The sequence below is a fragment of the Pinus tabuliformis genome, chromosome 6 (assembly GCF_031772625.1).
Source record: "Pinus tabuliformis cultivar Carrire ecotype Pingquan chromosome 6, CPIR1, whole genome shotgun sequence".
In the NCBI taxonomy this organism is placed as follows: domain Eukaryota; kingdom Viridiplantae; phylum Streptophyta; class Pinopsida; order Pinales; family Pinaceae; genus Pinus; species Pinus tabuliformis.
In genome coordinates, this window is record NC_142292.1 from 1,477,918,966 (window position 1) to 1,477,931,712 (window position 12,747).

Below are 12,747 nucleotides of genomic sequence, written 5' to 3' on the forward strand. Positions count from 1 at the left end.
TCTCCCAACTTGTTTAGAATCTGCCAAACCATTTCTGGGTATTGGAGATCTCATATGCTTTAGCCTCTCCACCAATTTTCGTGGATAGAGCACATTCGATGCTACCCTAAATCAACAAGCACTAAAACAAAGGTCCAAAATATCTAAGATATTGCTATAGGTCTAAGGTATTGCAGGTCTTCCATAGGTCCGAGAGTCAATGGTTTGCAACAAAATTGAGTTTTGTCCACAGGTCCTAAGAAAAAAGGCTTACTCTAAGCTTGAGAAGTGGAGGTTCTATTCACAAATTTGATCAATCTGAGCTGCAATGGAAGAAGGGTTTTACTCCACGTGTATTCCTTGCTTAGATAGAGATATAGCGCAAAAAAAGCACAGAAAATGCCAAGAAACAAAACTTATTCATCCAACAGAAAGATCTGGCCAATCCTTGTCTTCCTTGCCTCTTTAAGTTCATGAGTTGCAAACTCTCCCTTTTGCTCTTGCTTTGCTCCTTCGTGTGTTTGAACCGACCTGTAGGTAAACAAGTTCGGCTTTGTATTTATACATATCTACGCTATAATGAAGAGACGCGTCCCTTAGTGGAGGAGCCGACTTGCATATGTAGGCTCATGTCAGCTAGCATCAAAAAATATAATATTTCAACTTGTAAATTCATTTTCTCTCAAACTATGAGGAGTTAGGAGACAAGTAAATGTTCATTGGAAATAATGTAATGTCCTTTACAAGCCTATGTCATCATTTCATTGGGTTGATGTATCATTTGACATCAATAACAATTTTTCTCTCAACATTTTCACCATCAAGCCTCCGAACAAGCTAGTTTAGTACCCCCTGAACCTTCTAATGAGGCTACACTTCACCCTATGCCTACTGCATTCAACCATGGCTTCTTCATCTAAGAGACCCATAAGAAAGTATTCCAACCCCAAGATTCCTTATCCCCAACTTCATAACATCATTGGTTCATCCACTCTCACCAAGTTTGAGAACAACATTGATTACCATGAGCCTGCTAGGTCAGCTACCTCATCCATCGTTCCAAGCAAGCCTCCATCTTTAGGGCTCAAAGAAAAGTAAAAAGATTGAAAAACTGAAGGCCACAATTGAAAAGTTCAATGTTTGGATCGGTATGTCAAAAATGAGAACTCTATCCTCAAAAACAAAAATGCCCAGCTATAGGAGGAGATTGATAGGTTGTTGGCAAAGAATACGATGTATAAATTGGCACAAAAATGGTGCAAAAGAAACCACTGCCTAGCCATTCATAACAAGGCATTAGAGAAGAAATTGAGGGCAACAAATAGGAGGAATACGGCCAATGTGAGTATCTCCATTGCCAACCACTAGCTCAACAAACTATGACATTTTTTATCAGTTTTGTGTTTTGGTCACTCACACCCTGCCTTGATCAAGATCCTACCAGGTTTTCAATTGTATTTTGTTGTGTGAGGACACGCAAAAACTTCAACATGGGGGAGATGTTAGGGCTCAAAATTGACATGGTTTACTATAAATCTTTCCCCTTTTTGACACCACATAAAACCCCATTTTTGACCAAGTGATGTCACTCTTTCATACCATTCTTATGAAAAGTCACTAGAAAAGACTTACGAGGTAACCTGTTGATATCATCCATTCATTCCATGTTTTAGCATGATTAGAAGGCTTAATTAGAGGTTTTAAACTAGTAGTGAAGGTTTTTAGTAGACTTGGTAACCGCCACAGGGTCATATAACCGCCCTCCAAGTTCATGATGGATCCATTGCTTTTGGATAAAACGGGTGATATGGATTTTCTTCTCCACGTTGTCAACATGATTCACAAGCCACTAGTCAAACATGTGTTGACTGAACCCCAATTTTGGGGATGACAATGTCATCATCGGGCCTACGCATAACCAATTTTCCAAATCACAGATAGTGGAACCGGTTTGCAGTTTGATGGATTGGATCGTAGCCTTGAATTGGATTGGAAATCCATTCAAATTTCCTTTCCCGACTCTTATTATGATTCAATGATGCAATTAATGAGCAATATAGGGGATCCCATGGATCCACCAACTCGCACCCTCTCTTGTGTAAATATTTTAAATATCGCCCGTTTGTGCGTCGCATAGAGAAGGAGAGATTGATTTGAATACTAAGTTGTAATTCTAAGATCAAATTTGATTGTTTGGGACTCTTTACACTCTATTGACATGTAATTGTTGGGACAAAGTCAATATATTTGGCAGTGCATTGGTGTCATTTTTAATATGCTCTTTGTGTAGCTCTGCGCATAGTGTAGATCTTTGTTGTAGGCAACATAGTTGGTTGGGAGGACTCACCAACCCAGCAACGTCTTCCTTGTATTATGTCGTTTGTTAATGTCATATGTATGTGTGGTAATACTATGTTGCTATACTTTATTTCGATTTGGGTCTTCATGGTAATCGTATATGTTTATATGCTTTATTGTGTATCGTTTATATCAATGTTATTTTATATGAATGTGTGCTAATGTGTGTTGTGTTTGCAAGCATACAATATCGACCCCTTACCTCGCATTAAACAGAGTTTCTGTGTGTATAACCAACCTATGTTATGAGTTCTATAACCAGAACCTTGGCTAGCCCCTTTTCTCATGCATGGACAGGTAGGTTCAGTTCCTTGCACACTTTGGCATGTTACCTCAAATTACATTGATCTCGCCTCTTTAATTTCAAATTGTAGAGTGTGAAGAGTGAGCACTAAAGGAAATGTCAAACTTTGCATCCCCATCATTGTACGATGACTATTTGGTCTAGTCGATGTGACAGACAAGGTCTTGTCACTCAAGGACATTATAGGCAACCCCAGTGACCTCAGTAGATTTAGGATCCTTTCCCTTTCCCAACCTTTGATTGTAGTTTATATTCCTCACAGTAAACTGAATCCTTTTGAGCTAGAGTTTAAGTGTTGCTCTAGCGAGATATGAATGCAACAGTCACATTGTGCAGAGGATTGTCTCGTAAAATCTCTACAAAAATCTTTCTTAAGCTTACTAACTAAGAGAGTGGGTTTCTTGTGGCTTTGATTTACTTTCCACATCTGCTCTTAGATAGTAGTTGTTGTGGGCTGAGTCTCACCAATGATGGGGTTGAAGCTTGCGATCAAGCTTGGTATCCAGTAGATAAGCCCCTGTATAGCCTTGGTTTGCATGTTGTTTGGTTTTGTTTCCAGTTTGCAGCAATAGGTTAAGAAGAATATTAATGGCTTCAACTCCACACATATAGTGTTACATCTCTAACTTTACAAACCCCTGGTTGATAATTTAATGTCAAATACTTAACCAATTAAATGGATCATCAATAAAGTTGAAAGAGTTTGTATGTACATACTCGGTAGCTGACACTCAATCCAACAATGCAGAAGTCCATGATAAACAAAGCAAGAGATCTTAACAAGCCTTGATAGAGGTGATGCACACACTCATGAGACAACGGTGTTCAACATTCCTGGAGATCCAATCACTTTGAATATGCGCAAGGCCACATCATGCACAAGCATCCCAATAGTAACAACAAATGCAATTCCTTGCCTAGACCCTTGTCACACATGCAAAAGCACAACCTCAAAGTGAAAAAATGGGGCATTATTATTAAAGGGAGTCATGAAAGGTCAGACAATGTCTAAGCAAACCCTAACTATTTCCAAGAAACTCAATTTGGGCAGAGGGAACATGACAACGTGAGGTTTGAGAGCTAGAGAAAAGCAAACAACAACGTCATTTTTTTGTATTTGCAAACATGTATTTTCACATGGGTGTGTGACATGTTCGGATTTGCAGCCCATGCAAATTCATTATTAAGTTCAAATTATTGTATAAAAAATATCAAACTCAAAACTATAAAACCATGGGAAAGAAAACAACTCTCACAAAGGAGGTGAATCTATGAGATGCATGTACTTAATCCAAGAAAACATCTTCATGCTTGTTGTTGAATTTGTAACTATGATCAGTCTTCATAATGCATATTTGGCCACTTGAAGTACTTGTATTGATTATTGTAAATCATATTTTAAATGCCAAAGAAAAGAAAATTTATTTTGAGTCAAAGTCTCATTGCGATTTTTTAAAAGAAAAACATTTGAATTTTTAAATTGTAATTTTTGGCTCCAAAAGTTGCCAAGTCGGGCCAGGGCAAAGGACACACCCATTCTACCCAACAGATCACTATATAAAGGCAGCTCGAGCTCATTCTCTTTGCACCAATTCACACTTCCTCAAGAAGACATTTTTTGGGCATCTCAGCGAAGATCAAGAAGTATCAGGAGGAAGAAAAAGAAGACGAAATCCATCTTTCTCTCTCTCAAGCTCACATTAGTGGAAAGATTCTCTCTCCTGTTTCACAGTGTTTTTGAGCAGTTTTGTTGCAAGGGGCTTAAATTCTTGGTAACTATTGGGGTCGAAATTCTGGGGTAACTAACAACTGCAGCAGGACCGAAATTCTGGGTTAGATCAAACAGAGAAAAATTCTAGATCAAATTGGTAGGATTGACTTGGAGAGGTTGACTAGGTTGGACCATAGATCTAGGTGTGCCTCTTGTTAAATAGAAGAATTTCTCTATTGAAAAGGTTGTTGGGTTTTCCCCTTGGTGGGTTTTCCCAGGGTAAATCTTGTCTTCTCTCTTTGTGCATTGTGATCTCTATTGTTCTATTGTTCTTGTATAGTTGAATTTCTGAAGTATAATTGTTGAATGATATATTGAAATAATTTAAAAGAAGATCAACATCAAAAGTAATTATCAGTATTTCAGAAATATTGTGCTAGTTTATATTGCACTTAGAAAATCAACATGGTATTAGAGCTTTGGTGAAGGAAGGAATCCTAAGATCACCTTTAAAGAAACCCTACTTTGAGATTTTATTATTGAATTCCTTCTTGTTGATTCGCATCCATGGCTTCCTCTATGAAATTCGAGAACAAGTTGGAAGAAGCCTCAAACCTCAAAGCTTGGAAACTTAGAATTGATCTTATTCTTACAAAGAACAAGGTTGTGGGTATCGTGACAGGGAAAGTTGTAGAACCAACAAATATTGCAGGAAAAAAGAAGCTTAAGGAGGATGGCATTATCGCTATGAGTCTTATTGGGGATTCCATCAGAGATCATCGTATTCCCTACATTGCAAAGCTTGATACTTCCAAGAAGAGTACAAAGACCTAACCAATCTATTCACTATCAAGAATGTTGGTCAAGCCATGACTCTGAAAAATGAACTTTGTGATGTGACGATGACGAATGATGACACCATAGATTCATACTTCAAATTCAAGCAATTGGAGAAACTATTTTCAAGAACGAACCTGTGACTACAACACTCAATGGTCTAGCTAGATCATGGGATTCGTTTGCAGCAGGGATAAGAAATTGGAAGGAAGACCCTTCGCTTGAACAACTATGGACCTCTTGTGCTCAAAAAGAATCAAGGCTTATGAACCGGGGATACGCTAGATCCATCATGCTACAGATCAATATTAATGAACAAGTTTGACAAGACCAAGGATAGCTGGAAGTTTGTCGGCAAAGTTTTAATGCAAAAAGGCCACGAAGGAAGGGCATCTTATGAGATCGAGGACGATCATAGTAGTTCGTTCGTGTGGAAATTTTTCTTGAAGCAAGAAGCAATGGAATTAAATTGTCTACAGGAAGAGCACTTATGCATAAAATTGATTCAGAAGCAACCTCCAATGTCGTCAATTTGGAATTCATCTTGGTTATAAGGTCGTGGCTAGGGAGAGCATACACATTGTGGTTAGTTTCTCACCCTCTCTGCGACAAGGCAATGGCTTCTTGTTAAAATTGGAAACTAGGGCCAAATTCCACCTTATGACAGCTCATATGATGGAGATGATTATTACATTGGATTCCTCTTTCGAGAGGTCCTTTTGATATAAAGATCATCTCATTCTAACAAGCAGAAATGGAATTTTGAATTTATTTTCTCTCATGCACAAATTGTCAAAGACGGCCTCAATCAAATGTAGGCTCCATACCTTTCTCGGCCTTTTGGCTAAGATCAAGTGTAGTATCTGTTCTTATCAGTTTAATATCTGATACGTGGTTCATAGAACCACATGATATTAAATGTATTTTTCTAGGGGGAGGGCCCACTCACAATAGCTTGCTATTGGGGCTCTCGAGCGTCGCTTGTGCGTTGCACTACAGCACCAGCCTGGCGCACCCCAACAAAAAAACTCCCTGAAAAAAATGTAGGCTCATGAAGCCCAATGGATGTGTCTCCTCACCCTCAATGAAATGCATAAATAGGAGTGACCTCTCTCTCATTTGGACATCACTCATCTCCTCACATATCTCTCTCTCCTCTCTTGATTGGTTCGTACAGCTTGGAGGCTTCTCTACTTCGCATGTGTGAAAGAGGAGGAATTTCTGGACCATTTTTGGAGGCCGAAAATGTTGAGAAATCTAGGGTATTAGTATTAGATGATTTCTCTTCTTGGTGACTACTTGTGAATGATTTTTACTTGATTAGATTAGGATCTTCTTTACGTTATATTCGTAGTGTTCCTCTTCATCAAACAGTAACCAATGCAAGAACATAAATGGACAAGAGACACAACATGTAGGCTATGAGCCAGGGCCAAAACCTCTCACTCTTTGAGAGGAAAACCCGCACAAATTCTTCTTATAGAGATTCCAATTGATGAATACCAAGACCAAGACCCTTGACCTAATAGCCACTCCAAGACCAAGACACAAGTCCTCTTCCTTCTCTTCGATTACTCTTTCTCAGTTTCTTCTACTTTGCATCACATGAGATCACTGAGGTCACTGTCATGATACGAATTTCTTCTTCAACAGTAGCACCAAATCCTGAAGCCATACCATGGTTAGAATACTGAGACCTCTTCCTAGCACCGAGATCTTCTTCTGACATCCGAAATTCTGTTGGTTCAGAAAAGACTATCACTGTTCCTTCTTCGCATTCTTAACTAGGCATCCAAACTTGTCACATACTCACTGTCATTGTAATCTGAACCTTAGAGGGATCTAATTCCCTTTACCATCACAAAATTGTAGCCTTTGAATTGTAGCCTTCTAACAATGGTCCGAATCAGAGGAGATCCGAGCCTCTTCGCTGCTACCAATCACCGAAATCAGAGACATGCAAAGTTTTGGACTGTGATTTTCTATCTGAACTTTTCACTGTGATTACCCACCAAAAACTACAAAAGTATCTGAATTTATGAACTGTGTTTATGCGAATATCATACCCACCTATTTATAGTGGTTTGTCCATCCTATTAAGCCGACATGAACCAAGTGAACCGATGTTAAGGTAAGCCAACGTGATCTTTACTTTATATTGCAGGTCGACATCAAGTCAAGAGGGCTATGCTTGTCTTTTGGAGGGCTTTCTAGACACTAGATTGACTCATATACATTTTACATATGCCCAAGAAGATCCCTTCATACATGACACTAATTCATTGACCTTAATGACAAATCCTAAGCCTCTCAATGGGAGCCATATAAAATAAAATCACTTGCTCATGAAACCCATGAAGCAAGGCTTACAAAAATAATTTTCTTTCCTTTATTACATCATTTACAAAAGTCACAATTACATATCATTATGAACATTGAACCTAGTTACATTTTACAACAGAAAATTTCAGAAGCAGGGCAACATTGACCAATGTTGACTTGCGTTGACCTCATTCTAGTGGGCAGAATCTTGATTTCTGGAGGCCGCATTGATTAGCACGATTTTCGAGGTGATTGGGACAGTTTGACCGAGTTGACTTCAACATTGGCTTTTTTATTTGACCACAGAATTACAACAGGGTTTTCACTCCTTTGATTGGTTTGACTGATCTGTTTTGAGCTGACTTTGACTCTCTTGGAAGGCTGAATTCTTTTGTTGTTGACCGAGCTGCTTGGAGGACATTTTTGGGGTTGCTTTGACCATCGTTGACTTTCTGGTTAGGGCTGCTTTGACCACCGTTGACTTTTTGGTTTGGCAGGATTGTTTTGGGCATGTAATTCTAATATTTGTACTCTCTCTGTTGAACTATTGAAGAATAATAAGAATATTTGATCAAAGGGTTTCCCCACATTGGGGTTTGTCCCTGGCATTCGCCATATCTTGTGCCCTCTTGTCTTGGTTTGTCTTTTGCACATGTTTTTATGTTCTATCTGCATTTACTATCAATGTGTTTAAGTTAATCTGATTGCTACTGGATATAACTGGAAATTGACATTGGGTTGCTAAAGGAACATTGAAGTAAATTGTGCTAAAGCATAGAACATACCATTGTTATCTAAAATTAACATGGTTTCAGAGCTCAAGTGAATGCAAATCCCAAGCAAGAGTGAGGAAAAGAAATCACTAAGGGAAGTTGTTGGACAAGGACTTGGAACTAGTCCCAATGACGACTACATCTTACTTCAAATACAAGGACAAGCTTAAGGACAAATCCGACTATCATGCATGGAAGATGTCTCTAGATTTGACATTGGAAGAAAATGACTACTATGCGCTATGTCAAAGGAAGAGCAGTGGAGCCTCCTTCAAATGCATCCACAGTTGCTCAAACAAAGTACAAGAAAGGTGAGGTTAAAGCTAAGAAGATTATTGTTGATTCTATTCACAAGCCTTTGGTTGCCTATACTTTTGATTTGGAAACATATAAGGAGATGTATGACAAGCTATTTGGGATGTTCAAAGTAAATAATGCAAATCAAGTTCTCTTTCTCAAGAACAAGTTGAAAGACATCAAGATGGATAGAGGAGAATCCATCCAATCCTACTTCATGAGGATTACCGAGATCAAGAATGATCTCCTATCTATTGGAGAAGTCATTGGTGACAGGGAGCTTACTCTTATTGCACTTGGAGGCCTTACAAGAGAATGGGATGTGTTCAACACTACCATCCTCAACAATGACAAGATTTCGAGGTTTGATGAATTATTGGCCAGATGCATTCAAGAAGAAATAAGGAAGATGGAAAGAGACAAGCCCTCAAGTGGAAACAATCCTACCACCTTCTTCGCTCATTCTAAGAGAAAGAACAATGTTGGTCCAAGGAATCAAGGTTAAGGGTTCAAGTCGAGATTCAAAGAAGGAAGAAAAGGAAGATGCTTCAATTGTAATAGGTTTGGCCACTTCGCTAAAGAGTGTCCTCACAAGAAGGATACTCCAAGAGATGATGACAACAATAACAACAACTACAAAGGCAATTACAGTCAAAGGAACAACAAGTTCAAAGGAAAGAGGAATGCTTTCGCTGCTCGAAATGGAAATGGTCGTCCTCCCAAGAAGTCGAGAAACTCCAGGTATGAAGAAGTTAATATTGTAAAGGAAAAAGAAATTTATCTTATTTCTTCCCTCACCACCACCTCTCCTCCGGATACATTCGATCATTAGTTGATTGATAGTGGTGCCTCAAGGCACTTCACTGGGTACAAAGAAACTCTCTCTAACTTGATTGAAAAGAAGACGAATATGGAGATTATACTTGGGAATAATGCCACTTATCCTGTGAAAGGAATTGGGACTGTTACTCTCCACTTAAATCAAGGTCAAACTCTTCATTTACAAGAAGTACTATATGTACCTGATCTGAAAAAGAACTTGGTCTCTATTTCTGCGATGGAAGATAAAGGTTTCAAGGTGACATTCATTGATGGGAAGGTTCGTGTTTGGCAAAGGAACCTAAGAGATGCATTCACTCTTGGATTCAGGGTTGAAAGTCTCTATCAAGTTGGAGGAAGTCCATTGGGAGCAATGACTTGTGATACTACTCTTCAATTCGAATTATGGCACTGGAGATTTGCTCACCTTCATTTCAAAGCCTTACTTGACGTAAGGAAGATGGTCACAGGTATGCCGAATTCAACTTAGATCATAAAGGTGTTTGTCAAGGTTGTGAAGCTGGAAAAAATATAAGGGGACCATTCCCCTCAAGTGAAACTCAAACCATCGATATTCTTCAATTGGTCCATTATGATCTATCAAGTATGTTGCCCACAACATCTTTGGGTGGATATTTGTACTATGTTATTTTTGTGGATGAATTCTCTCGCAAAACTTGGATCTATTTCTTAAAGAAGAAGGATGAAGTGTTCAAATGGTTTCACTCATTCAAAGCCTTGGTCGAGAATCAAACACAGAAGAAGATCAAAATATTGAGGACCGATAATTGGACCGAATATGAGTCAAATGAATTCAAAAACTATTGTAGAGAAGTTGGCATTAAGAGGGAGACCACTACTGCATATACTCCTGAACAAAATGGTCTTGTCGAAAGGAAGAATCGAACTATCATAGAAGCCACTAGTGCCATGCTTCATGACCAAGATCTACCAAATTTTTTATGGGGAGAAGCTGCCAACACAATTGTGTATGTTCAAAACAGATGCCCACATCAACCATTAGACTTCAAGACACCCGAAGAAGTTTTTCGGTAAGAAACCTGATGTTTCTCATTTTAGAATTTTTGGTTGTCCCGTATATTTTCATTTGCCAAAAGAAAAAAGAAAAAAGCTAGATGCATCTGCGAAGAAAGGAACATCTGTGGGCTACAGTGAAATTTCGAAGGCATATAGAATCTATGTGCCTGGTCAAAGGGAAGTGGAAGTAAGTCATGATGTCACTTTCGATGAAGATTCTACTCTTAGGAAAGTCACAATGATGATGCTGATGCAGAAAAGTAGGATGAACCTCCATCTGATGAACCAATGCCTGATGTTGAAGGTCCGATGGATCCCATTGATCCACCTCCTAGTGAACCCTCTACTTCAAGAAAAAGGCCTTTGTGGCTCAAAGATACTCTTGAAGATGTTGAGAAACATATTGCACCGAGAGTAACATTTCGTAAAAGCAAGAAGTCGAATAGGTACCAAGGGTACTTAGCTGCCATGAGTACCATTGTACGATCTAAGCCTTGTACATTCAAAGATGTCGTGAAACAACAAGTTTGGAATGATGCGATGAACGAGGAGTATGAGTCGATCATGAAGAATGATGTCTGGGATGTGGTTCCTAGACCCAAGGACAAGTCAGCGGTCACTGCTAAATGGCTCTACCAGATCAAACATGGAGTTGATGGGAGTGGTGAAAATTTCAAGGCCGGATTTGTAGCTCGAGGCTTCTCTCAAAAGGAAGGAGTAGACTATGATGAGATATTTGCACCAGTTGCCCGATATACCACCATCCATTCGGTCATAGCCCTTGTTGCCTCGCAAGGATGGAGCCTACACCAGATGGATGTCAAAACTGTCTTCTTGCACGGTTCACTTCAAGAGGAAGCATATGTGGAACAACCCAAGGGGTTCGAAGTTCAAGAGCGTGAGACACACGTATGCAGGTTGAAGAAAGTCGTATATGGGTTGAAGCAGGCCCCTAGGGCTTGGTATGAGAGGATCGATAGCTATCTTATGAAGTTGGGATTTACAAGGAGCGATGTTCACCCGAACCTATACTTCAAGGTTGAAAAGGACAGACCTCTCATTCTAGTCCTTTATGTGGATGATCTCTTTCTGGCTGGTGATGAGCCTCTCATTCATCGATGCAAGAGGGAGTTGGCTTCCAAGTTCGAGATGAAGGACCTAGGACTGATGCATTACTTCCTAGGGCTGGAGGTCTGGCAAAAGCTAGGTGAGATTTTCCTTTCTCAAGGAAAATACATTATGAAGCTACTTGAGAGATGTGGGATGGTGGATTGCAAGTCTACAACTACTCCGATGGAACTCAACTTTAAGAAGCTATGTGGAAGTGTTGTTGGGCCTGGATTGGCGAACCCTTCCGAGTATCGTCAACTTGTGGGGGCCCTGATGTTTTTGGTCAACTCTCATCCTGACATATGCTTCATTGTGAACACGTTGAGTCAGTTTATGGTCGAGCCTCATCACATTCATTAGATTGCTGCTAAGAATCTCTTGAGATATCTCTGGGGCACAATCCACTATGGATTGAGATACACTGTCGGGAATTTGAGGCTACATTGATATTCAGATGTTGATTGGGCTAGCAGTGTGGTGGATCATAAGAGCACGTCTAGGTGTTACTTCTCTTTGGGGTCTACTTCAATATCTTGGATGAGAAGGAAGTAGAAATCGATTGCACTAAGCACCGCCGAGGCCAAATACATTGCTGCGAGTATGGCATATTGTAAAGCGGTTTGCTTGAGGAAGCTCTTCAGTGAGCTATTTGAGCACGTGCTAGATACCACTGTGATCTTCTACAACAACTAGAGTGGGATTCGCCTATCAGAGAATCATGTGTTCCACGAGCACACCAAGCACATTGATATCAAGTACCACTTTATCTGAGATATGGTACAAGAGGGACCAATAAGGCTCCAACACATCAAGACGAATGAGCAGGTCGCAAACATTCTCACAAAGCCTTTGGGGAACATCAAATTCTTAACCTTCCGAGAGAGACTTGGAGTCATGGAACGACCCTCCTATGAGGGTCCCGTATGAGTTGGAGACATAGCTCTGGGAGCTCCTGAGGGCTTGGGGTACTTCTTGGAGCTATGAGTGACCATAGGGTGAGTGGTTCACCTTCCCCTAGTGGTGTGTTGAATACATTGTGAGTGGTTCACCTTCCCCTGTGATACCCCATTATGATTGACATGTGTGTAGGGTGAGTGTTTCACCTTCCCCTACCTGGACACATGCATGGAGGGTGAGTGGTTCACCTTCCCCTACGATTGACATATGTATAGGATGAGTGGTTCACCTTCTCCTATGGC

The 12,747-nt window shown here is 39.9% G+C and overlaps 1 protein-coding gene and 1 non-coding gene across 7 annotated transcripts in view; one reads left to right on the forward strand and one right to left on the reverse strand.

Moving 5' to 3' along the window:
* The window catches only part of LOC149264214 (uncharacterized), a 153,724-nt gene that overhangs the window by 50,053 nt on the left and 90,924 nt on the right, over positions 1 to 12,747 (reverse strand). The window lies entirely within an intron of this gene.
* On the forward strand, positions 6,013 to 6,209 carry LOC149264215 (U2 spliceosomal RNA). Its single transcript, XR_016261312.1, has one exon. It is a non-coding gene; the product is annotated as a U2 spliceosomal RNA (small nuclear RNA).